At 40.1% G+C, this 27,929-nt stretch overlaps 1 long non-coding RNA gene across 1 annotated transcript; it reads left to right on the top strand.

The window, feature by feature from the left end:
• Positions 1 to 1,171: 1,171 nt before the first annotated feature.
• Positions 1,172 to 15,833, top strand: LOC128565970 (uncharacterized). Its single transcript, XR_008374361.1, has 3 exons — positions 1,172 to 1,280; positions 14,959 to 15,169; positions 15,641 to 15,833. It is a non-coding gene; the product is annotated as an uncharacterized LOC128565970 (long non-coding RNA).
• The last annotated feature ends 12,096 nt before the right edge of the window (positions 15,834 to 27,929 follow it).

Genomic DNA, 27,929 nt, shown 5'->3' with positions numbered 1-27,929 from the left:
ACACTACAGCACCCTGTCCAGGGTGACAGAGTTGTGACTGTCTTAATAGAATAGAATAGGCCCATGAGGACAGAGATTCTGTGTATCTTACTGCTATATATGCAAAATTAGGCATAAAGCAGAAAACAAGACAAATAGAGACACTATTCTCATGAAGCTTACAATAAAGAAGAAAAAAGAATCTCCAAGAGTAAATAACTTACACAAGGACACAGTAATAGTAATTGTAGAACCACTTTTGTTTCTATGGGTTATTTCATCAACATTTGATGTAATTGAAATTAAAACTAAGAGCCAGGAGTGGTGGCTCACCCCTGTAATCCTAGCACTCTAGTAGGCCAAGGCAGTGGATTGCTTGAGCTCAGGATTTCAAGACTAGCCTGAGCCAGAGTGAGACCCTGTCTCTAAAAATAGCCAGACATTGGGGCCTTGCCTGTGGCTCAAAGGAGTAGGGCACCAGCCCCATATGCCAGAGGTGATGGGTTCAAATCCAGCCCGGGCCAAAAACCACACACACACACAAAAAAAATAGCTGGCCCTTATGGGGAGGGCTGGCACCTATAGTCCCAGCTACTTAGGAGGCTGAGGCAAGAGGATCACTTGAGCCCAAGACTTTTTTTGTTTGTTTGTTTGTTTGTTTGTTTGAGACAGAGTCTCAAGATGTTACTCTGTGGCATCATAGCTCACAGCAACCTCCAACTCTTGGGCTCAAGTGATTATCTTGACTCAGGCTCCCAAGTAGCTGGGACTACAGGCACCCGGCACAATGCCTGGCTACTTTTTGGTTGTAGTTGTCGTTGTTTGGTGGGCCCGGGCTGGATTCGAACCGGCCAGCTCTGGTGTATGTGGCTGGCAACCTAGCTGCTTGAACTACAGGCAGCAAGCCTGAGCCCAAGAGTTTGAGGTTGCTATGAGCTGTGACACTATGGCATTCTACCAAGGGTGACAAAGTAAGACTCTGTCTCAAAGACAAAAAAATAAAAAAGAAAAGAAAGAAAGAAATTAAAACTAAGAAATCTTTGAAATATTCATCTACTTAAAAATAAAAATAAGCCCATTAATTGTTAACATAAATAACATTTTATTTAAATAATTTTATTTATTGTATTTCTGAAAACAAAAACAAATTGGATGAGAAAAGTGGCATTGTTTTACATTTCTGCAAATCTCTTTCAGGCCTGGCTCCGAAGAGAGGTGGGTCCTCTGTCTGTTTCTGCATTCCCTCTATTCCGAGATGTTGTTTTGTTTGCAGTCTGTGGAGAAAATCTGGCCTCATAAAGGTATGAAGTTTGAAAAGGGAGGAGAATTTTAATAGCCTTTCAGATAATTTTGAATATTTTTTGATACTATATTAAAACTCCATAAGTGGTAGTTTCTTAAAGGACAGTTGAAATTTGGATCCTGGAATTAGATTAATGAATATTTCATGCTCAGCTACAATAACATACGTTGGTTATCATGCACTTTGAATGAATCTTTGATCCACATATAATTTTGAGACATCATGCCTTCGTCATTAGAAAATGTTGGTACACTAAGCTTTAAAGATCATTGTACAATATCAAAAAAGTCAGTTTCATTAATATGCCAGGGATCTCATAAGAAAAAGTGCTTATGCATAGGTAGGCTATCGAACTTATAGTACGGAATTCAAGTTTTCCAAAATCAATTTTTTTAATATTCTGATTTTTTTTTTTTATTGTTGGGGATTCATTGAGGGTACAATAAACCAGGTTACACTGATTACATTTGCTAGGTAAAGTCCCTCTTGCAATCATGTCTTGCCCCCAGAAGGTGGTGTGGCCCGCACCAAGGCCCCGCCCCCCGTCCCTCCTTCCCTCTATCTGCTTTTTTATTAACAAGTATATGATACATATATTGCATACTGTATATAGTATACGAGGACTGTACAGTACAAATTTATGTTCCCAGTTTGACATGATAGAATATCATTTCTGAATTCCCACTGGACTACAGAGTACAGAGAAGGTACATTAAACATTCACATCTTTAGTAATAAGGATTACCAACATGTCTCAGCATAGTATTCAGGTATACTAATACATGCTCAAAACCTTTACCCTTTCAGTCTTATTAGCTTATAAAATAAATTACACTGCATTGAAAATTTCCGCATAGTTTATACAAGTATTAACGTACTGTAAATGTTAATAATCCTGCTATACTTGCAGGTATGGTTTAAGAGATGCTAAACAGAAAGATTATTTTTACTCTCTAACACCAAGTACATAACAGAAGAAAAAGTGCTAGTTTGTGGAAAACAATATTGTTGTAGCCCTCGTTTACTGCATGTAAAATGGCTTTGTAATGTATTGTTTAGATGAATTTGCAAGTACTTAGACATTAACCTTGACCAAGAGAATAAAGACAACTCTGAGCAACTTCATGTATGACAGCAATTCCCTCAAGACAACTATGTATTTTCAAACCCAATTATTTTCAAACCTTACATCTTTAAGATTGTCTTTAAAACAATCTAATCAGGAATGATATGCAGATATACGTAGTATAGTATCAGCAATATAGTCTTTCAAATTCCACATTAATGCAATACTGATAGTGCAGATGGGTGTTTAATACAATAAACATATACATATAGTGTTCTCCTATAATTCTGTTCCAAGGCTCTTGAAATATGTGTGTATTTAGCATTTCCTTAGTTGAACATAGCTATGTTGCTAACATATTCTCCAAACAAAATTATTTAGAATGTTAATGCCCATTTATAATATAGATTTACTTTTTAAAATAATGAAGTATGATAGATTGCAATTTAGTTCTGACTTCTCTAAGATGACACCTGGGTAATAATTGAAGAAACTCTATAACAAACAAAAACTTATGAGACACCAACTTCATGTTTACTTGTCATTCTCATCAGTGTAAAATATTGCAATTAAAATCACCATTGATAGTAACACGGCACATGATTAAAACCACACATTCAAGGGCATCTTATATTTGAGGTCTTCCACACTAACAGCTAAACATATATATATGTGTGTGTGTGTATACACACACATATATATATACATGAAAGAAAGATTTGGTAATGGCCAATTGGCAACAAGAGCCTAAAGACCACCATGGGAGTAGAGAATGGCTTCTCTGGGTTGTTTTTCCAAAATTGAAATGGATCTTTGCTGATTACCTGTTACCGTAACCTAAGCAAACTAAACAGCATTAAGAGTCTTTGCAGGGTCTTGCTTGAGCTCTTGAACAACATTTAAATATGCCATAGCAAATGCATCAAATTTCATGAGCACTCTTAAAGCTTTCTGTTAACTCAGACTCAAAGTTGATTCAAAGATCAGTTCTATCCCTTGTCATCCTCTTTCCCCCCTTCTATACGGGCTGGAACACACACAAACAAGTTATTTCCATTGTAACAAAAAGGTTCCTTGCGTTCCATCTTGAGTCTGTGTGTTGTGGAACAACTATTTCAAGAAATGAACCCTTTGGCATGAATGTGACTAAGCATTTATAATACAGATAATATCTACTTTTCAAAGAGCCTTTTTTTTTTTATCCCAATTCATATCTTACAAAACTGAAGAAAAAATAGCCCGATCGGGATGTTTTAATGTTTTAACCAAATTCTGCAGTGATTAAAAAAAAAAAATCAAGCTCAGTGCCCGTACCTCAGTGAGTAGGGTGCCAGCCACATACACCAAAGCTGGCAGGTTCAAGCCAGCCCAGGCCTGCTAAACAACAATGACAACTGCAACCAAAAAACAGCTGGACCATCCAAGACTTAACCAGAATCAAGTGGAAATGTTGAACAGACCCATATCAAGTTCAGAAATAGCATCAACTATACAAAACCTCCCTAAAAAGAAAAGCCCGGGACCAGATGGTTTCACGTCAGAATTCTACCAAACCTTTAAAGAGGAATTAGTACCTATATTACTCAACCTGTTCCAAAATGTATAAAAAGAAGGAAGACTACCCAACACGTTCTGTGAAGCAAACATCACCCTGATCCCCAAAGCAGGAAAAGACCCAACAAGAAAAGAAAATTATAGACCAATTTCACTAATGAATATAGATGCAAAAATATTCAACAAGATCCTAACAAACAGAATCCAGCAACACATCAAACAAATTATACATCATGACCAAGTTGGTTTTATCCCAGGGTCTCAAGGCTGGTTCAATATACGTAAATCTATAAATGTAATTCAGCACATAAACAAATTAAAAAACAAAGACTGTATGATTCTCTCAATTGATGCAGAAAAAGCTTTTGATAATATCCAGCATCCCTTCATGATCAGAACACTCAAGAAAATTGGTCTAGAAGGGACTTTTCTTAAACTGATAGAGGCCATCTACAGCAAACCCACAGCCAATATCATATTGAATGGAGTTAAATTGGAATCATTTCCACTCAGATCAGGAACCAGACAAGGCTGCCCATTGTCTCCATTGCTTTTCAACATTGTAATGGAAGTTTTAGCCACCGCAATTAGGGAAGAAAAGGCGATCAAGGGTATCCATATAGGGTCAGAAGAGATCAAACTTTCGCTCTTCGCAGATGATATGATTGTGTATCTGGAAAACACTAGGGACTCTACTACAAAACTCCTAGAAGTGATCAAGGAATACAGCAGCGTCTCAGGTTACAAAATCAACATCCATAAATCGGTAGCCTTTATATACACCAACAACAGTCAAGTTGAAAAAGCAGTTAAGGACTCTATTCCATTCACAGTAGTGCCAAAGAAGATGAAATATTTGGGAATTCACCTAACAAAAGATCTCTATAAAGAGAACTATGAAACTCTAAGAAAAGAAATAGCTGAAAATGTTAACAAATGGAAAAACATACCATGCTCATGGCTAGGAAGAATCAACATTATCAAAATGTCCATACTACCCAAAGCAATATGTAATTTCAACGCACTCCCTATTAAAGCTCCACTGTCATATTTTAAAGATCTTGAAAAAACATTACTTCGTTTTATATGGAATCAGAAAAAAACCTCGAATAGCCAAGACATTACTCAGAAATAAAAACAAAACAGGAGGAATCACACTACCAGACCTCAGACTTTACTACAAATCGATAGTGATCAAAACAGCATGGTATTGGCACAAAAACAGAGAAGTAGATATCTGGAACAGAATAAAGAACCAAGAGATGAATCCAGCTACTTACCGCTATTTGATTTTTGACAAGCCAATTAAAAACATTCAGTGGGGAAAAGATTCCCTATTTAACAAATGGTGCTGGGTGAACTGGCTGGCAACCTGCAGAAGACTGAAATTGGACCCACACCTTTCACCATTAACTAAGATAGACTCTCATTGGATTAAAGATTTAAACTTAAAACATGAAACTATAAAAATACTAGAGGAGAATGCAGGGAAAACCCTTGAAGAAATTGGTCTGGGTGAGTATTTCATGAGGAGAACCCCCCGGGCAATTGAAGCAGCTTCAAAAATACACTACTGGGACTTGATCAAACTAAAAAGGTTCTGCACAGCTAAGAACACAGTAAGCAAAGCAAGCAGACAGCCCTCAGAATGGGAGAAGATACTTGCAGGGTATATCTCTGACAAAGGTTTAATAACCAGAATCCACAGAGAACTCAAACGCATCAGCAAGAAAAAAACAAGGGATCCCATCGCAGGCTGGGCAAGGGATTTGAAGAGAAACTTCTCTGAAGAAGACAGGCGCACGGCCTTCAGACATATGAAAAAATGCTCATCATCTTTAATCATCAGAGAAATGCAAATCAAAACTACCTTGAGATATTATCTAACTCCAATGAGACTAGCCTATATCACAAAATCTCAAGACCAGAGATGTTGGCGTGGTTGCGGAGAAAAGGGAACACTTCTGCACTGCTGGTGGGAATGCAAATTAATACATTCCTTTTGGAAAGATATATGGAGAACACTCAGAGATCTAAAAATAGATCTGCCATTCAATCCTGTAATTCCTCTGCTGGGCATATACCCAGAAGACCAAAAATCACAACATAACAAAGATATTTGTACCAGAATGTTTATTGCAGCCCAATTCATAATAGCTAAGTCATGGAAAAAGCCCAAGTGCCCATCGATCCACGAATGGATTAATAAATTGTGGTATATGTATACCATGGAATACTATGCAGCCTTAAAGAAAGATGGAGACTTTACCTCTTTCATGTTTACATGGATGGAGCTGGAACATACTCTTCTTAGTAAAGTATCTCAAGAATGGAAGAAAAAGTACCCAATGTACTCAGCCCTACTATGAAACTAATTTGGGGCTCTCACATGAAAGCTATAACCCAGTTACAACTTAACAATAGGGGGAAGTCGGAAAGGGGGGGGTGGGTAGAGGGAGGGGCATCGGTGGGATCACACCTGTGGTGCATCTTACAGGGGTATTTGCGAAACTTGGTAGATGTAGAATGTAAAGGTTTTGGCACAGTAACTGAGATAACGCCGGAAAAGCTATGTTAACCACTGTGATAAAAATGTGTCAAATGGTCTATGAAGCAAGTGTATGATGCCCCATGATCATATCAATGTATACAGTTATGATTTAATAAAAAAAAAAACAAAACAGCTGGGTGTTGTGGCAGGCACCTGTTGTCCCAGTTGCGAGGTTGAGGCAAGAGAATTGCTTAAGCCCAAGAGTTTGAGGTTGCTGTGAGCTATGATGTCACAGCGCCCTACCGAGAGCAACATAATGAGACTCTGTCTCCAAAAAAAAATTAAAACCAATTACCAAGATAATAAATTTCTCAACTCCATCTCCTTTCAGTTGGTTTATAGGGCTGATGAGTGGGACTCTTCGGGTACACAGTCCCTACAATTTTTATTAACATAGCATCATCAAAGCAAGCTCCCCACACAATTCCCAGGCCTCTGGAATCACTCATTTGCTGGTGTTTTAAAAACACTTAAACAGTGTAAAGCAGTGTATTCCTCCCAGTTAAAGTTGTATTGGATCCTGAGCTGTGGCTGGGATGAATGTTTGAAGATCCTTTCTTCTTTTTTTTTTTTTTTTTAATCAAATCATAGCTGTGTACATTAATGCGATCATGGGGCACTATACACTGGTTTTATAGACCGTTTGACAATTTTCATCACACTAGTTAACATAGCCTTCCTCTCATTTTCTTAATTACTGTGTTAAGACATTTATATTCTACATTTACTAAGTTTCACATGTACCCTTGTAAGATGCACCGCAGGTGTAATCCCACCAATCACCCTCCCTCCACCCATACTCCCCCATCCCTGCCATCCCTCTCCCCCTTCCCCATATTCTTAGGTTATAACTGGGTTATAGCTTTCATATGAAAGCCATAAATTAGTTTCATAGTAGGGCTGAGTACACTGGATATTTTTTCTTACATTCTTGAGATACTTTACTAAGAAGAATATGTTCCAGCTCCATCCATGTAAACATGAAAGAGGTGAAGTCTCCATCTTTCTTTAAGGCTGCATAATATTCCATGGTGTACATGTACCACAATTTATTAATCCATTCGTGGATCGATGGGCACTTGGGCTTTTTCCATCACTTAGCAATTATGAATTGGGCTGCAATAAACATTCTGGTATAAATATCTTTGTCATAATGTGATTTTTGGTCTTCTGGGTATATACCTAGTAGAGGAATTATAGGATTGAATGGCAGATTTATTTGTAGATCTCTAAGTGTTCTCCAAACATCTTTCCAAAAGGAATGTATTAATCTGCATTCCCACCAGCAGTGTAGAAGTGTTCCCTTTTCTCCACATCCACGCCAACATCTCTGGTCTTGGGATTTTGTGATACGGGCTAATCTTACTGGAGTTAGATGATATCTCAAAGTAGTTTTGATTTGCATTTCTCTGATGATTAAAGATGCTGAGCATTTTTTCATATGTCTGTAGGCCGTGCGCCTGTCTTCTTCAGAGAAGTTTCTCTTCAAGTCCCAGCCTGCGATGGGATCACTTGTTCTTTTCTTGCTTATACGTTTGAGTTCTCTGTGGATTCTGGTTATTAAACCTTTGTCGGAGACATAACCTGCAAATATCTTCTCCCATTCTGAGGGCTGTTTGCTTGCTTTACTTACTGTGTTCTTGGCTGTGTAGAAGCTTTTTAGTTTGATCAGGTCCCAGTAGTGTATTTTTGAAGCTGCTTCAAATGCCCGGGAGGTCCTCCTCATAAAATACTCGCCCAGACTGATTTCTTCAAGGGTTTTTCCTGTACTCTCTTCTAGTATTTTTATAGTTTCATGTCTTAAGTTTAAATCTTTAATCCAGTGAGAGTCTATCTCAGTTAATGGTGAAAGGTGTGGGTCCATTTTCAGTCTTCTACAGGTTGCCAGCCAGCTCACCCAGCACCATTTGTTAAATAGGGAATCTTTTCCCCATGGAATGTTTTTAATTGGCTTGTCAAAGATCAAATAATGGTAAGTAGCTGGATTCATCTCTTGGTTCTCTATTCTGTTCCATACGTCTACCTCTCTGTTTTTGTGCCAGTACCATGCTGTTTTGATCACTATCGATTTGTAGTATAGTCTGAGGTCTGGTAGCATGATTCCTCCTGCTTTGTTTTTATTTTTGAGTAATGTCTTGGCTATTCGAGGTTTTTTCTGATTCCATATAAAATGAAGTATTGTTTTTTTCAAGATCTTTAAAGTATGACAGTGGAGCTTTAATAGGGATTGCATTAAAATTGTATATTGCTTTGGGTAGTATGGACATTTTAACAATGTTGATTCTTCCCAGCCATGAGCATGGTATGTTCTTCCATTTGTTAACATTCTCAGCTATTTCTTTTCTTAGAGTTTCATAGTTCTCTTTATATAGATCTTTCGCATCCTTTGTTATATAAACTCCCATATATTTCATCTTCTTTAGCACTACTGTGAATGGAATAGAGTCCTTAACTGTTTTTTCAGCTTGACTATTGTTGGTATATATAAAGGCTACCAATTTATGAATGTTGATTTTGTAACCTGAGACGCTGCTGTATTCCTTGATCACTTCTAAGAGTTTTGTAGTAGAATCCCTGGTGTTTTCCAGATATACAATCATATTCATCTGTGGAGAGCAAAAGTTTGATCTCTTCTGACCCTATGTGGATACCCTTGATCGCCTTTTCTTCCCTAATTGCGATGGCTAAAACTTCCATTACAATGTTAAAGAGCAGTGGAGACAATGGGTTGTCTGGTTCCTAATCTGAGTGGAAATGATTTCAATTGAAGTTCCTTTCTTCTCTCTTCTCCATTCTTTAAGAAGGGATGAAAGACCATTTGGTTATATGCACCTACATGTAACCACTGTTATCCACTTTCTTCAAATTCAAGACCAATAGCATTTCTGTGCATAAATCAATTTTTTTTTTTTTTTTTTTTTTTTTTTTAGAGACAGAGTCTTACTTTATGGCCCTCAGTAGAGGTGCCGTGGCCTCACACAGCTCACAGCAACCTCCAACTCCTGGGCTTCAGTGATTCTCTTGCCTCAGCCTCCCAAGTAGCTGGGACTACAGGTGCCCGCCACAACGCCCGGCTATTTTCTGGTTGCAGTTTGGCTGGGGCCGGGTTTGAACCTGTCACCCTCGGTATATGGGGCCGGCGCCCTACGGACTGAGCCACAGGCGCCGCCCGCATAAATCAATTTTTATTGACATTGTCTATGGTGCTCAAAAGCCTGCTTTTGAAAAACTTGCCCTAGGGCGGTGCTTGTGGCTCAGTGGGTAGGGCCCCAGCCCCCATACCGAGGGTAGTGGGTTCGAACCCAGCCCCAGCCAAACTTCAACAAAAAAATAGCTGGCGGGCGCCTGTGGCCCAGCTGCTGGGGAGGGTGAGGCAAGAGAGTCACCTAAACCCAGGAGTTGGAGGTTGCTGTGAGGTGTGATGCCACGGCACTCTACCTAGGGTGATAAGGTGAGACTCTGTCTGTAAAAAAAAAAGAAAGAAAAGAAAAACTTGCCCCAATAATGGTGATATTTATTTTCATCATAAACATGAATCATTATTTTCAGTTTGTCCTGATACTTGACAGTGGTACCAGTAATTGCCAGCTCTACCAGTAAACTTTTGGGAATATATATATAATAATTTTATATATATATATAAAATACATTTTTTATATTATATATAATATATATTTTATATATAATATATTTATATACATTACATATTTTATAGCAATATATATATATTTAGCTACATATATATAATATGTGTATGTGTATATCCCTGATCTCTGGTTTCCTGTGTTTTTCAGAAATTTCCAAAATAGAAGTATGTGTGCTTTACAACTAATCATATTTATAAATAGTGTCACTCAGGGCTTAATCCAATGAATCTACTAAAGCATTAGCAGATGCTTCTTTATGATATGTGTCATGAACACAAATGACAGCCAGTTTGGTACCTTACAGCTCACACAGAAGAATTTTTGTATAAAATCTGTGTGATTAATTTGATGGGGGAATACAAGTCCCACCCAGTATTTCCCTGTTTACAACAAAGCTGTTACGAAGGTTTGGATAAAAGAAAGACGATCCATACTCTTACCCAGAAGATTCTTCACCTTTCATAAGCAAATGTTTTTGTGGACTCCCTACTGCCTGATCCTCTGCTATTAGGGACATCGTAGGAATGGAAGTAGTTGCATGGATGACCCCACTGGTATTTGGCTTTGCAGCACAGTTCTGCACGGCTAAGCACGCGCAAGAGACTGACGCTCTGGCAGTGCACCGCACAGCTACCCAAATGTTGAAATCTCACCAACAGTCCCTAGTCCAGGAGGAGTGGCCGGCTTCCTCCTTTGCCTCCCTGGCTCCCCCCTGCTCCTCTCCAGGCTAGGAAAGCACAGTATCCATCCCTTGAACTGGGGGACACATCACCCATCTAAACCAAAAGCTCTGGCTCATCTCCAAATGGTGGCAAAGACCTCCGTGTGCGCTGCAGGCACAAGGGAGACAAAGAACTTGATTCAGATAAGTGATAAATCCAGGCTGACAAGGTCTGTGAGAACCCTAAAGAGTCGACTCTGCTAGCTTGAAATCTTGCTGCACCTCTAGCTAACCGGTGAAAGACACCACCCTTCTTTGCGCTGTCAAGGATAAAATGTGATCGCAGGGCACAGAGGTGAATGTCTTGACAAGGACTGGCAGGCTGGATACTGTATTTCTAATACATTTACTTTGATATTCTTTGGGGGATACATGGAGAAACCGACAACTGATACATTAGTTTACATGTTCCCTGGTACTCGTTACATTAAACGTATCTACAAGAAGGGTTTGCTTAGCATTCCCGGAAAAAAAAAACAGTGTTCACAATCTTTAGGTCTGACCCAAGGCAAGGAGAGGCAGGATTACGGAACAGCTACCACTGACCATATGGAAGTTTTGAACGATATAAATTCAGAGATTCAGACCAGCTGAATCAAAATTAAAATGTATCTGTAAAAATTGTGTCAGGCATTGGGAGGGAGGTCAGAGAGCCAGGTGAGTGTGGGGTCGTGTTGAGGCGGGACACGGAGGCATCCAGAGTAGCAGGTGGCGCTTCCTGTGCAGGGCCAGACGGTCCGCACACTGGAAAGGTTTGATTCCAGGGTTTCCGGAAATGTCTCGTTAGCTCACCAGACGGCACAAACTCCCATGGGCAGCCTTCCCACGTACGGAGGGTGCACAGATGTGATTACGACGACACAGGTGTACGTGGAAAGCTCCCACTTGAAAGCACACAGAACACGTCCGCGTACACTTGTGTGGTTAAATCACATCTGTGCACCCTCCGCTTCCCCTGGGTACCTGGGGATTCCACAGGTCTCTTCCCCGCTGCGCTATGACCGCAGGATGATTCCCTGCCACAACGCTTGTGGGGGAGCGGATACTGAATTCAGTAAAGGGGGTGACATTTCTTTATTTTTTATTTTTTTAGAATAATCCTTTTTTTTTTATTAAATCATAGCTGTGTACATTTGTATGATCATGGGGCATCATACACTTGGTTCATAGACCGTTTGACACATTTTCATCACTCTAGTTAACATAGCCTTCCTGGCATTTTCTTAGTTATTTTGCTAAGACCTTTACATTCCACATTCACTAAGTTTCACATATACCCTTGTAAGATGCACCGCAGGTGTAATCCCATTAATCCCCTTCCCTCCACCTACCTCCCCCCTCCCTCCCCTCCCTTTCCCCCTTCTCCCTATTCTTAGGTTGTAACTGGGTTATAGCTTTCAAGTGAAGGTCCTAGATTAGTTTCATAATAAGGGTGAGTACATTGGGTACTTTTTCTTCCATTCTTGAGACACTTTACTAAGAAGAATATGTTCCAGCTCCATCCACGTAAACATGAAAGAGGTAAGGTCTCCGTCTTTCTTTAAGGCTGCATAGTATTCCATGGTGAACATATAGCACAATTTATTAATCCATTCATGGATTGATGGGCATTTGGGCTTATTCCATGACTTAGCAATTATGAATAGGGCTGCAATAAACATTCTGGTACAAATATCTTTATTACGATTTGATTTTTGGTCTTCTGGGTATATGCCCAGTAGAGGAATTACAGGATTGAATGGCAGGTCTATTTTTAGATCTCTAAGTGTTCTCCACATATCTTTCCAAAAGGAATGTATTAATTTGCAATTCCACCAGCAGTGCAAAAGTGTTCCCTTTTCTCCACATCCACGCCAACATCTCTGGTCTTGGGATTTTGTGCTATAGGCTAGTCTCACTGGAGTTAGATGATATCTCAAAGTAGTTTTGATTTGCATTTCTCTGATGATTAAAGATGATGAGCATTTTTTCATATGTCTGAAGGCCGCGTGCCTGTCTTCTTTAGAGAAGTTTCTCTTAAAGTCCCTTGCCCAGCCTACGATGGGATCCCTTGTTCTTTTCTTACTAATGTGTTTGAGTTCTCTGTGGATTCTGGTTATTAAACCTTTGTTGGAGACATAACCTGCAAATATCTTCTCCCATTCTGAGGGCTGTTTGCTTGCTTTACATCCTGTGTTCTTGGCTGTGCAGAAGCTTTTTAGTTTGATCAAGTCCTAATAGTGTATTTTTGAAGCAGCTTCAATTGCCCGGGGGGTCCTTCTCATAAAAAACTCACCCAACCCAATTTCTTCAAGTGTTTTCCCTGCACTCTCTTCTAGTATTTTTATAGTTTCATGTCTTAGGTTTAAATCTTTAATCCAGTGAGAGCCTGTCTTGGTTAATGGTAAAAGGTGTGGGTCCAGTTTCAGTCTTCTATAGGTTGCCAGCCAGTTCACCCAGCACCATTTGTTAAATAGGGAATCTTTTCCCCATTGAATGTTTTTAATTGGTTTGTCAAAGATTAAATAACCGTAAAGCTGGATTCATCTCTTGGTTTTCTATTCTGTTTCAGACATCTACTTCTCTGTTTTTATGCCAGTATCATGCTGTTTTGATCACTATCGATTTGTAGTATAGTCTGAGGTCTGGTAGCGTGATTCCTCCTGCTTTGTTTTTATTTTTGAGTAATGTCTTGACTATTCGAGGTTTTTTCTGATTCCATATAAAATGAAGTATTGTTTTTTTCAAGATCTTTAAAGTATGACAGTGGAGCTTTAATAGGGATTGCATTAAAATTGTATATTGCTTTGGGTAGTATGGACATTTTAACAATGTTGATTCTTCCCAACCATAAGCATGATATATTTTTCCATTTGTTAACATTCTCAGCTATCTCTTTTCTTAGAGTTTCATAGTTTTCTTTATATAGCTCTTTCACGTCCTTTGTTATATAAACTCCCAAATATTTCATCTTTTTTGGCACTGTTGTGAATGGGATAGAGTCCTTAATTGTTTTTTCAATTTGACTATTGTTGGTATATGTAAAGGCTACCGATTTATGAATGTTGGTTTTGTAACCTGAGACATTGCTGTATTCCTTGATCACTTCTAAGAGTTTTGTAGTAGAGTCCCTAGTGTTTTCCAGATACACAATCATATCATCTGCGAAGAGCGAAAGTTTGATCTCTTCTGACCCTATGTGGATACCCTTGATCACCTTTTCTTCCCTAATTGCGGTGGTTAAAACTTCCATTACAATGTTAAAAAGCAATGGAGACAATGGGCAGCCTTGTCTGGTTCCTGATCTGAGTAGAAATGATTCCAATTTAACTCCATTCAATATGGTATTGGCTGTGGGTTTGCTGTAGATGGTCTCTATCAGTTTAAGAAATGTCCCTTCTATACCAATTTTCTTAAGTGTTCTGATCATGAAGGGGATGTTGGATGTTATCAAAAGCTTTTTCTGCATCAATTGAGAGAATCATATGGTCTTTGTTTTTTAATTTGTTTATGTGCTGAATTACATTTATAGATTTACATGTATTGAACTAGCCTTGAGACCCTGGGATAAAACCGACTTGGTCATGATGTATGATTTGTTTGATATGTTGCTGGATTCTGTTTGTTAGGCTCTTGTTGAATATTTTTGCATCTATATTCATTAGTGATATTGGTCTATAATTTTCTTTTCTTGTTGGGTCTTTTACTGGTTTGGGGATCAGGATGATGTTTGCTTCATAGAACGTGTTGGGTAGTCTTCCTTCTTTTTCTACCTTTTGGAACAGGTTGAGTAATATAGATACTAATTCCTCTTTAAAGGTTTGGTAGAATTCTGACGTAAAACCATCTGGCCCCGGGCTTTTCTTTTTGGGGAGGTTTTGTATGGTTGATGTTATTTCTGAACTTGATATGGGCCTGTTCAACATTTCCACTTGATTCTGGTTAAGTCTTAGAAGGTGATGTGCTTCCAAGTAACAGTCAATTTCCTTCAGATTTTCATATTTCTGAGAATAAAGTTTCTTGTAATATTCATTAAGGAGTTTTTGGATTTCTGAGAAGGGGGTGACATTTCTTCAGGAAAATAATCTGTCCTCCATGGTTCCATCCCAGGTTCTATGCTAATTTTTTTCTGTAAGACAGGCTTCTCCTATGATTCAGTTATAGGTACTTGCAGACTACTGTTTAAATTTTCATCTGCTCCGACAAGGAGACCATGAGAGGCTGCTGGAGGAGCCTCGTGTGCATGAATGGGACCGGCTGCACCAGGGTTATGTGACAGGCAAGACCTTGAGTTGGGCGAGGGCAGCGGACGTCACCGCCTGCACCCACATGGGCACGTCCAGGGGCTGCCAACCTGCGGAGGGAAGGGGTGAGGCTTCTCCACCTGCGGGCGGGGAGGTCCCTGCTCAGCCCGGGGAGGCTCTCGGGGTGGGGATGCCCATGGAGGGATGGGGTGAGGCTTCTCCACCTGCGGGCATGAGGCAGCCTGCTCAGCCCAGGCGGGGCTCTAGGGGTGGGGACGCCCGCGGAGGGGTGAGGCTTCTCCACCTGCGGGTGGGAGGCGCCTGGTCAGCCCAGGCGGGGCTCTCGGGGTGACCCACCAGCCGCAGGTGGTGAGCTCCGCTTGCTCCCCACCAGGCCCACCTGCGCCTTCTGCATTCCGGGCAGGCCCCGGGCTCTGAAAGAGCTTACCAGGCAGTGGTGTACAGTAAATGGCCCGGTACTTTCTGGGCTTCACAGATTCCATGCAATTAGATGGACAAGACCCTGAGACAGGGTCCATGGCCTTTAGCTTAACAGGGACTGGGTCAAACAAGAGCATTTTAATTAAACCTTCTAGGCTTTGCGAGGCGCGGTGCTGAATGCTGCCGGGAGAAAGGCCCGGAGCCGGGCTGCCCTGAACCCCAAGAGTGCGGTACTGGGGCGCCGCGGAACACGGACACAGGGACCAACTCAGGGCAGTCACACCAAGCCGGCGCCTCCTGGCGGGGAGAGTAGAGGCCCCAAATTCCAAATTTTGCACAAAAGCTTGAATTTTATCATTGGCAACAAATAATGTGAGTTATTTTCCTTGAAGCGATAAGCTCATTTCATTCATTTTTGAGAAAAATGCCGAATACTCAAAATATAACATGTATTTCTAAATAACCATGATTTCTCTTTCTTTCAAGGAAAGATGATCTTCGGGGAAAAAATCAGCTAGTGTAAATCACAACCATCACATGACTTCTTTTCCTTGAGGCAACTGTTATACTTCAACAGAAGTGCTTTATGGTTATTTCATTTCATCCTTCAAAATATTAAAATGACTTGTACTCAAAGTCTGACATTTAATAAAATGAATAAATATACCACTCCTCCATCAAGGTCATTCTTAAGTGACTCTGGAATCTCTAGCTACCAGTGAGTGGATAGAGACAAAAAATAGACAATTACTTAATAGCCTGGTTCCCCAACCTTGATTTGTGCCAATGTGCCAGCAGTTTTAGCTGCTGTTACTGCAGTAGTGACAAACCACTACAACACCCACTTACTAGTTAACAGTTCTATCCATCAGGGAGGCAGGTCCTGCGCGACTGGGCTCTCCAGGAAGGTTCTCACTGGCTTAAATCAAGATGTCCAGGCTGCCTACAGGGGCTCACACTTGTAATCCTAGTACTCTGGGAGGCTTACGTGGGTGGATGGCCTGAGCTCAGGAATTTGAGATCAGCCCGAGCAAAAGCAAGACCCAATCGCTACTGAAAACAGAAAAACTAGCTGGGTGGTGGCATATGCGTATAGTCCCAGCTATTCAGGAGGCTGAGGCAAGAGGATTGCTTGAGCTCAAAGAGTTTGAGGTTGCTGTCAGCTGTGAGTGACACCATGGCACTCTACCCAGGATAACACAGCAAGACTCTGTCTCAAAAAAAAAAAAAAAAGTCACCCAGACTGCATTCTTTTTTTTTTTTTGGCCAGGGCTGGGTTTGAACCTACCCCGTTTCCCCGAAAATAAGACAGTGTCTTATTTTAAGGTGTGCTCCCAAAGATGCGCTAGGTCTTATTTTCAGGGGACATCTTATCTTTCCTGTAAGTAGGTCTTATTTTCAGGGAAATAGGGTACCACCTCCTGGTGTATGGGGCCGGCACCCTACTCCTTCAGCCACAGGCACCGCCCCAGGCTGCGTTCTTATCTGGAGCTTTGGGTCCTCTTGTGGTTGAGGTAGAATTAAGCTCCTTTTAGTTATAAGACTCCAGTTTGATTTCCTTGCTGGATGTCTGCTGGAGCCACTCTCAGCAACTAGAGGCCACCATTTATTTACCTCCATCTCAAATGCAACATTGAAGAACTTTTCACACATCTGTTTCAAATCTCTTATAACAGGAAGGATTCTTTACATTCCATTTAAGGGATCACATCATTAGATCAGACCCAAGTGATAATCTTTCTAGTAATTCAAAGTCAACTGATGAGTAAAGTAAACATTGGAGTAATATCCAATTGTATTTACAGGGTTTTCTCACACTCAGGTCAGGGAGCAGGCGTCTGGGGGCTCTTTTAGAATTCTACCTGTTACCACCACTCCTTCTACTGGATCAATGCAAACATCCAGCACAGTGAAAGAGGTACGTAATGGCTCAATATTATTGTAACGATAGTTCTGACCTTGCAGATCCCCTGAAAATGTTTCCAGTTCCTGCAGAGATCCACTGCTCTAGATGATTTCTGAGGTATCTATATCTACTAAAATATTGCTCTGCTTATTAAATAGAGTATAATTTTATTCAATTTAAAGAAGAAAATTCCAGTCAACTTGACTGGATTAAGGGATACCCAGGTATCTAGTAAAACTTTACTGCTTTTGCACTGCTGGTGGGAATGCAAATTAATACATTCCTTTTGGAAAGAGATATGGAGAACACTTAGAGATCTAAAAATAGATCTGCCATTCAGTCCTGTAATCTACTGGGCATATACCCAGAAGACCAAAAATCACATCATAACAAAGATATTTGTACCAGAATGTTTATTGCAGCCCAATTCATAATTGCTAAGTCATGGAAGAAGCCCAAGTGCCCATCGATCCACGAATGGATTAATAAATTGTGGTATATGTACACCATGGAATATTATGCAGCCTTAAAGAAAGATGGAGACTTTACCTCTTTCATGTTTATGTGGATGGAGCTGGAACATATTCTTCTTAGTAAAGTGTCTCAAGAATGGAAGAAAAAGTACCCAATGTACTCAGCCCTACTATGAAACTAATTTAGGGTTTTCACATGAAAGCTATAACCCAGTTACAACCTAACAATAGGGGGAAGGGGGAAAGGGAGGGGAGGGAGGGGGGAGGTGGGTAGAAGGAGGGGGATTGGTGGGATTACACCAGCGGTGCATCTTACAAGGGTATATGTGAAACTTGGTAAACGGTCTGTGAAGCTAGTGAATGATGCCCCATGATCATATCAATGTACACAGCTATGACTTAATAAAAAAAAAAAAAGAATAAAATTAGAAATCAAAAAGAAAAAAACAAAAAACTTTACTGCTGTGTTGTGCCCAGATCTTGAAATCCCCCACAAAGACCACTAAGGAGCCGACTCCGATGCAAAAGCAAAGAAACTGTTTATTCACAGACTCGAGTCTGGGCTTCTCGTTTCTGGCGCAGCAGGAGGGCAGAGAAGCCCCTACTGCAGAAGAGCAGTTTTAAGGATACAGAAAAGAAAGGGGGGGGGGGAATAGGGGCTTAAGGACCTAAACAATGTTTGAGTTGGGCTGATTGCTTAGGGGAAAGATTTACTACTAACGGCTGAGGGTGGGGGCCGTTATCACTTGGGGCAGACACACTGGAGCCCGGGGTGGGGAGGAAGCAGGTTGCCTATCACCTTTGGTATGCAGCTGTAAATTGAAGGCTGTGAGGCAAAGTGGGGTCAGTGAAGGCTGTGAGACAAAATGTAGTTAGTTGTAACAAAATGAAGTTAGCTTGGTCCTTTCACTGCATGTGTCTGCGAGGGAGGGTTGGGAAGAGATTAGCATTGGGGTGTAAGACGATAGCCCATACCAGCAATCATTCAATCATTTGTGGAACCAAAATAAAACAAAATTAAGACAAGAAAGGGTGAATTCACTCTCTCTTCTGGGGTTAGGACATCCATCTTCTTCAGCTCTCAGACAACAGAACTCTGGGTGTTGGGCCTTTGGACTCCAGGATTTAACACCAGCAATACCCTAGATTCCGAGGTCTTCAGACTCAGGCTGAATGAATCACCAGCTGTCTTGACTCTCCAGTTTGCAGACAGGATGGTCTACTGTGAGACTTCTTGTCCAATTCACATGACATACATGTCTCTACTTATATATTCATATATGGCCTACTGGTTCTATTTCTGTGGAGAACCCTCATACATACCATTTTTCATATTGAAGCATTAATCAACTGTTCTCAGACAGTGCTGGGAAGTGCAGAGAAGAACGTAATTTCAGAACCTATTCATCAGACTTAGCAGTATAATGAAATGTTATATATGGTTTGAATGTACTCACTAAAATCCAGTCAAAACTTAATCCCCAATGTGATTAAGAGTTGGGGGCCTTGTGAGGCGATTAGGTCATGGGAGTAGAGCCTTCGTGAATGCCATTAATGCCCTAGGATAAGAGGCCCAAAGGGAGTTTGTCATGTGAGGACATATAGAAGGTACTACCTATGAGAAACGGGCTTTCACCAACCACTAATCTGCTGGTGCCTTGCTCTTGGACTTCCCAGACTCCATAACTATGACTAATAAATGTCTATTGTTTAAAATTTACCCAGTTTAAGCATTTTGTTATAGTAGCCCAACAAACTAAGGCATTACTCTAACATGAAATTTAATGTTCAATTCAAATACTTCAATATACCTCTAACTCTATAGGACAAAAGGAATCCTGTTTATTCTGACTTTGCTCCTAAGTTGGGGAATAGTTGCTAACCATTAACTCTGGGACTACTAGGGAACCAATTTTTCTAATAGTCAATTTCAATGAAAATGTACAAGGAGAGAGGAAGGAGATATATAAGCAAGAGTGTTAATCTTTACTGGTTTTAAATGTATAGATAAAAGTTCATTCTTTTGGGGGTTGGGGGGAGCAGTCTCACACTGTCATGCTGGCTAGCGAGTCGTGGTATCATCATAGCTCAATGAGCCTCAAATTCCTTGGCCTAAGTGATCCTTCTGCTTCAGCCTCCCAAGTAGTGTGACTACAGGCACACACCACACCCAGCTAATTTTTCTTTTCTTTTTTCAGTACAGACAGCAAGGTCTCGCCCTTGCTCTAGCTGGTCTCTGAACTCCTGACTGAAGTAATCTTCCTTCCTGCATCAGCCTCCCAAAGGAGGCAAGAGCACCACACCCAACCTTTTAAAGATAATTATGATATCTCTACTCCTGTACATTTGATTGACGAAGTGGAGGAATAAGCCAGAAATATGATAATATGGGGATGATTTTCTCCTATCTCTGCGAACAAAGAGAACCAGAAAACAGACATTAGAAAAAGACAAAATCAAGGTATAGAATTCTTTGCAGATAATATGTTGGTGTTTCATTATATTAAAATTCATAACATCCATAAATCTGTAGCCTTTATATATACCAACAATAACCAAGCCCCAAAAAACAGTCAAGGACTCTATTCCTTTCATAGTAGTGCCAAAGAAGATGAAATATTTGGGAGTATACCTAACAAAGGACGTGAAAGATCTCTACAAAGAGAACTATGAAACTTTAAGAAAAGAAATAGCTGAATATGTTAACAAATGGAAAAACATACCATGCTCATGGCTGGGAAGAATCAACATTGTTAAAATGTCTATACTACCCAAAGCAATACATAATTTTAATGCAATTCCTATTAAAGCTCCATTGTCATATTTTAAAGATCTTGAAAAAATAATACTTCGTTTTATATGGAATCAGAAAAAACCTCGAATAGCCAAAACATTACCCTGGAATAAAAACACAGCAGGAGGAATCACGCTACCAGACCTGAGACTGTATTATAAATCGATAGTGATCAAAACAGCATGGTATTGGCACAAAAACAGAGAAGTGGATGTCTGGAACAGAATAGAGAACCAAGAGATGGACCCAGCTACCTACCATTATTTGATCTTTGACAAGCCAATTAAAAACATTCAGTGGGGAAAAGATTCCCTATTTAACATATGGTGCTAGGTGAACTGACTGGCAACCTACAGAAGACTGAAACCGGACCCACACCTTTCACCATTAACTAAGATAGACTGTCACTGGATAAAAGATTTAAACTTAAGACATGAAACTATGAAAATACTTGAAGAAAGTGCAGGGAAAACTCTTGAAGGAATCAATCTGGGTGAATATTTTATGAGGAAGACTCCCCAGGCAACTGAAGTATCAAAAATACACTACTGGGACCTGATCAAACTAAAAAGCTTCTGCACAGCCAAGAACATAGCAAGTAAAGCAAGCAGACAGCCCTCAGAATGGGAGAAAATATTTGCAGGTTATACCTCCGATAAAGGTCTAATAACCAGAATCCACAGGGAACTCAAACGTATTAGCAAGAAAAGAACACGTGATCCCATCTCAGGGTGGGCAAAGGACTTGAAGAGAAACTTCTCTAAAGAAGACAGATGCACAATCTACAAACACATGATAAAAAGCTCATCATCCTTAATCATCAGAGAAATGCAAATCAAAACTACTTTGAGATATCACCTAACCCCAGTAAGAGTAGCCCACATAACAAAATCCCAAAACCAGAGACGTTGGCGTGGATTTGGAGAAAAGGGCACACTTCTACACTGCTGGTAGGAATGCACAATAATAGTTCCTTCTGGAAGGATGTTTGGAGAATACTTAGAGACCTGAAAATAGACCTGCCATTCAATCCTATAATTCCTTTACTAGGCTTATACCCAGAAGACCAAAAATCACAATATAACAAAGACATCTGTACCAGAATGTTTATTGCATCCCAATTCATAATTGCTAAGTCATGGAAGAAGCTCAAGTGCCCATCGACCCACGAATGGACTAGCAAATTGTGGTACATGTGTACCATGGAATACTATGCAGCCTTAAAGAAAGATGGAGACTTTACCTCTTTCATGTTTACATGGATGGAGCTGGAACATATTCTTCTTAGCAAAGTATCTCAGGAATGGAAGAAAAAGTATCCAATGTACTCAGCCCTACAATGGAGCTAAATTATAGCTTTCACATGAAGGCTATAACCCAACTATAGCACAAGACTATGAGGAAAGGGCCAAGGAAGGGGAAGGGAGGGGGGGAGGTTAGGGTGAGGGAGGGTAATGGGTGGGGCCACACCTACTGTGCATCTTAGAATGGGTACAGGCAAAACTTACTAAAGACAGAATATAAATGTCTACATACAATAACTAAGAAAATGCCATGAAGGCTACGTTGAACAGTTTGATGAGAATATTTCAGATTGGATATGAAACCAGCACATTGTACCCCTTGATTGCACTAATGTACACAGCTATGATTTAACAAAAAAAAGAAAATTCATTATGGTATAATTAAACATTTTGATTCTTCTACTAAATAATAATATCACTTATTTGAATGTTAGTGCTTCATTATGTTTTAAAAATTAAATATCAAAGTTAACTTTAAATACATTTTAATATCAATGGCAAGGATTGTGGGAGATGTGGCAGAGACTGTATCCTAAAACTTCTCTTCTAAAATAAAAGGAACACTAGACTTATAGTATATATGATGTTATATACATGATTATTGGTAAAAATTATCCACACTTCTTGAGCATTTGTTATAACTACCTTAGAGAGCTCCCTTGAATAGTCATAATTTTTCTTGACAGTAAATCTGATTTGTATTGTGGGAAAGGTTACCACGTGACAAAGTACACACTGGCTCTCAAAGTTTCTGAAGTAATTCCATTCACATCTTATTGACGAAGCTACTTACATGGGACATCTGCAAGTGGACAGATCAGTGAAGCTTGTGGACAAAAGAGAAAATTATTAAATATTTAAGGACAATCCTAATGACTACCACACTCTCCAGCATATTTCAAATAAAAAAAAAATACTGCATGGACTAAGCACAAAAAGCTACATTCTTTTTCCTCTGCCACAATAACCAATAATGTTCCAGAATAGTAACTGCTCTAATGACAAAGAACAGAGCCTCCAGCTAACCATTAATAGACGGTGTAAGCAAGCAAGAAAACTTAGTTGTCTTAAACAAAGTGAACCTTTGGCATTGTTATTGCTATGGCCTAAACTATCCTGTCTAAACTGCTGTAGATAGAGCTTGTACTTGGTGTTCACATCAAACCCTTATCTTATACCCAGGCCATTTACTAATTGACATGCTCTAACAGGACTAGTAGGCTTGTGAGTTTGTAAAGCTGCCTTACATATTGCTGTCTTAATAATATCTGTTGCACTTACACCAAATTATGTGATAATCACTTGTCTAATAAAGATAGCCTTTCAGGATAATGAAGAATGCTTGTGAAACTGTGAAGACCCTTACTATAAAAAATTTCAAAACATATTAATAGTTAATCTTTTCCTCTGTGATGATGCTAATTATACTTTTATATGCTTTGATGTTGCTTTCTTTATTGTGTTTGTGATCTAGCTTATCTTTTATTTGCAGGAAATCGTCTTGCTTTGACTTTTAACAGGATGTGGTTTAAAAATACACAGACTGAGTAATGTAAAATGCCGAGGGGAAAGCTTCTTTACACCATGGCAACTATTTAAAAAAGTGTTCACGTAAATGGTTATTTTGAGTCTTTTTCTCATTTCCATTTTTATTTACATAAAATGATTGATGAATAACGTGCAATTAAATTAGAGCTATCTGTCCAAAAAAAGTCTAGAATCTTTTTTTGGACAGCTTTTGTGATAAAATAACTCTCTGACATCAAAGCCTGTTGCTAGGAGAATAAGACATCAAAAATTTGACACTGTCAACTTACTTAGTAGGGCAGCTCAGGATAAACTTAAAGGAAAAGGAAATAAGCTATAATTCTATTTTTAAACACTGCTTTGGCAATATGTAATCAAATTATGAAATTCAAGACTGTACACCTTTAGGAAACCTATTTGCCGAAACAACTAAAAGTGGAATTCCTCTCATGTATACAGTTTTCTTGGCAGAAATGGGGCTGTAAAGTCAATGAAGACACATTTAGAGAAGTCTTTTATTAGAGAAAGTAAAGGAATCCACAATGCACAGTCCTTCCCATCAGGTTCCTCTGAACTAAAGATTTCAGTTATCTGCACTTCCTGCTAAGGAAACTCTGGGAGCTCGATGAATGTTTTAAGGATCAAAGTTTCTTTTAGTCCAGGTATATGGTTTTTTTTTTTTATTTTTATTAAACCATAGCTGTGTACATTAGTATGATCGTGGGGCACCATACACTTGGTTCATAGACCGTTTGACACATTTTCATCACATCAGGTATATGGTTTATTTAACATGTTAATTCCCTGTAAAACTTAGTAGGCTTTCTTATTTGCTTTTAGTTCCATATTCTAAATTTCTTATTCTAGTTCTTTCCTACGTAGGGTTCTCAAGAATGATTTGCTTCCTCAGACCCAGGTGCCTCCCTCTTGACTTGATGGTTATTTTGAGGCTGTCTGAAACAAGACATTTGGAAGTTAAAAGTCTTAAATGTGATCTTTACCCAAAGATTATGCCGTTTTTTTTTTGTTTTTTTTTTGAGACAAAGTGCAGCGGCGTCACAGTTCACAGCAAAATCAAGCTATTGGGCTTACGTGATTCTCTTGCCTCCGCCTCCCAAGTAGCTGGGACTACAGGTGCCTGCCACACGTCCAGCTATTTTTTTGTTGTTGCAGTTGTCGTTGTCATTTAGCAGGCCCGGCTGGTTCAAACCCACCAGCCTCAGTGTATGTGGTCAATGCCGTAACCACTGAGCTACAGGCACCAAACTGGTTATGCCATTTTTTTAAACAGAGAGATCTGTTAGTACCTTTGTCACTTAAAACTTTTTTCAAGGCTGAGCACAGTGGCTCACATCTGTAATCCTAGCACTCTGGGAGGCGAAGGCAGGCTGATTGCGGTGCTCAGGAGTTCCAGAACAGCCTAAGCGAGAAACCTCATCTTTAAAAATAGCCTGGAGTTGTGGCGGGCACCTGTGGTCCCATCTACTGGGGAGGCTGAGGCAAGAGAATCGCTTGAGCACAAGAGTTTGAGGTTGCTGTGAGCTACCAAGGGACTCAACCCCAGGGCAACAAAGAGAGACTCTGTAAAAAATACAAACAAACAAAGAAAAAAAAAAAAACCTTTTTTCAGTCTTATCTTTTATTTCTTAAGGCCTAGGAGCAGTAAGCCTCCTTAACACTCAAAAGTCTTGCACTCTACAATTTTTTAGTACCCTTCTATCCCTTCTAGAAAACCAACCTGTTGTCATCTGAGCTCATCTTTCTTGTAAAATCTTGCGATAGCCAAGCAGATGTGGCCAAAACATACCATCACTCTGCCTCCAAGTACTGTCCATAGAGTTAGAATCTTATTAGGTTCATGGTCCACCTTCTACTTCTCATCGGGGACAATTTCTTTAGGGACTAAATATTTTAACAAGGCACACTAGGGATTTTTTTCCAATTAATATGAGAGAACAAATTTTTAGATTACACTGTTCTCACTTCAAGGCAAAGTTCAAGTCGTAGGAGAGCTCCTCGCCCAGAGAGGTATGCTAAGTACCCGGGCCTTGGGCACATTAGGTGAGATCCCACCAAATGCCTTCCCTCTTCCCGCCAATCGCCCTTCCCCTTCCTTCTCCCTCCTCACCCCCTCCCCCTTGCTAGACTACATTTGTGTTTTATCATTCGTATGAGTGTTTATATATTGGTTTCATATTAGTACTGATTACATTAGCTACCTTTTTTTTCCCATTCTAGAAATACTTTACTAAGAAGAATCACACTAGGGATTTTCAAATAACCAACCTGTTAATCTGTTCCTTTGCTGCGTGCTGCATGACCACTTATTCTATACAACACATTTTAAGCTTCTGTATGCAGCATCTCCTTCCAAGCACCAAATCTATATTCACGTGGTAGTCATGACTGCCTTTTAACAAACATTTCTGGCTTTCCTCTTTCTTAGAACATAATAGGATTGCACTTCTTTGCTCTCTTTAAAGATAGGCATAACCATATGACTTGCTTTGATTTTTGAAATGTATGTAGACGTGATACATCATGTATACACAGAAACCTTAAAAATGCACGAAAACCAATGACAATTTACTCCAGTTCTTTCAGACTGAATCTTCAAAGTATAAATCAAGATGAAGATGAAGTTCTTGCCAGCATAGCTCCCTGAGTAGCTAGGATGAGTATATTCTTCTCAATAATCTACCATAAACAAGAAACAAACTTTTGTTATGCTAGGATATGGAGATTTGGGTGGTGTTTGTTACTGCAACAAAGCCTAGCACTGACCAATGCAATCAAGGTACAGCAAATGGTACGACAACAACCCCCAAACTTTGGTGGCTTAACAAAAGAACTTTATTCCTCCTTCATTTGACAGTTCAATGTGCTATTTAGCAAGCAGCTTCTTCCATTTTGTGGGTGCATTACCCCTATGACTATGGAATTCTCCTGAGTTATCTGAATCTGCTTGACTGACAGGTGAAGAGTGAAGTCTTATGCAGGACTTGTCCATAGCAATTCCTGACTTTAAGAGAGGATAGGAGATGTATTATTAATGTACTCTTTTGTGTGTGTGTGTGTGTGTGGTTTTTGGCCGGGGCTAGGTTTGAACCTGCCACCTGTGGCATACGGGACGGGCACCCTACTCCTTGAGCCACAGGCGCATGCCAGAATAAGAAAAAATGACTTACTCCTTAGTCACACAGAGCTCTCTTTGACACAGTGTGCTTTATACATCTGGTGTTCCATTGAATGAAACTGTAGAGCAGTGATTCTCAACCTTCCTAATGCTGTGACCTTTTAATACAGTTCCTCATGTTGTGGTGACCCCCAATCATAAAATTTTTTCATTGCTATGTCATAACTGTAGTTTTGCTACTGTTATGAATTATAATGTAAATATCCGATATGCAGGATGTATTTAGGTGACCCCTGCGAAAGGGTCATTCGAACCCCAAAGGGGTCGTGACCCACAGGTTGAGAACTGCTGCTATAGATCATTTAGGCCTCGACTTGCTTATTATTTATTTATTTACTTGAGTGAGGGTCTTACTCTGACTCCCTGGTAGAATACAGCAGTATCTCCAACTTCACTGAACTTATCCATATTCTACAACCAGTGAAGGCCTCCATCCACCCCTCTGGTATAACCTACACATAGGACCAGAGCATAGTTTGTGGGACTCAGAGCAAAGTGAAAACACATAGCATCTTGTTCAAGAATTAATAAAATGTGCTGTGAGCAGAACATTAAAACAGGTGAAGCCTAAGATCCTGTGAGAAAGCACAGGTTACATGCCCATGAAGCCCACTCTGGATATACCTGAAAAGCAAGTCTGGGTATGGTGGCTGATATCTGCAATCCTCACGCTGGGAGGCCCAGGTGGGTGTGGCGTGGTGGTACACACCTGTAATCCTGGCTGCTTGGGAGCCTGAGACTGAAGATTGCTTGACCCCAGGTGTTTGAGGTTGCAGTGAGTTATGAGTATGCCACTGCCCTCATGTCCAGGCGACAAAGTCAGACCTGCCTCCAAAAAAAAAAATAATTGGTAGTATTATAGACAGGGGTGTTATCAAAATTTGGGTGGGGGGTGGCACCTGTGGCTCAGTGGGTAGAGCGCCGGCCCAATATGCTGAGGGTGGAGGGTTCAAACCCAGCCCCGGCCAAACTGCAACAAAAAAGTAGCCAGGCGTTGTGGCAGGCGCCTGTAGTCCCACCTGCTCGGGAGTCTGAGGCAAGAGAATTGCATAAGCCCAAGAGTTAGAGGTTGCTGTGGGCCATGTGACCTCATGGCACTCTACCTGAGGGCGGTACAGTGAGATTCTGTCTCAAAAAAAAAAAAAAAAAAAATAGCTGAGCGTTGTGGCCAGCTCCTGGGAGGCCGAGGCAAGAGAATTGCCTAAGCCCAGGAGTTGCAGGTTGCTGTAAGCTGTGTGATGCCA

Source organism: Nycticebus coucang, chromosome 14, assembly GCF_027406575.1.
Source record: "Nycticebus coucang isolate mNycCou1 chromosome 14, mNycCou1.pri, whole genome shotgun sequence".
Taxonomy (NCBI): Eukaryota; Metazoa; Chordata; class Mammalia; order Primates; family Lorisidae; genus Nycticebus; species Nycticebus coucang.
Note: the sequence above shows the minus strand (reverse complement) of the source record. Positions and strands in the feature narration are given on the sequence as shown.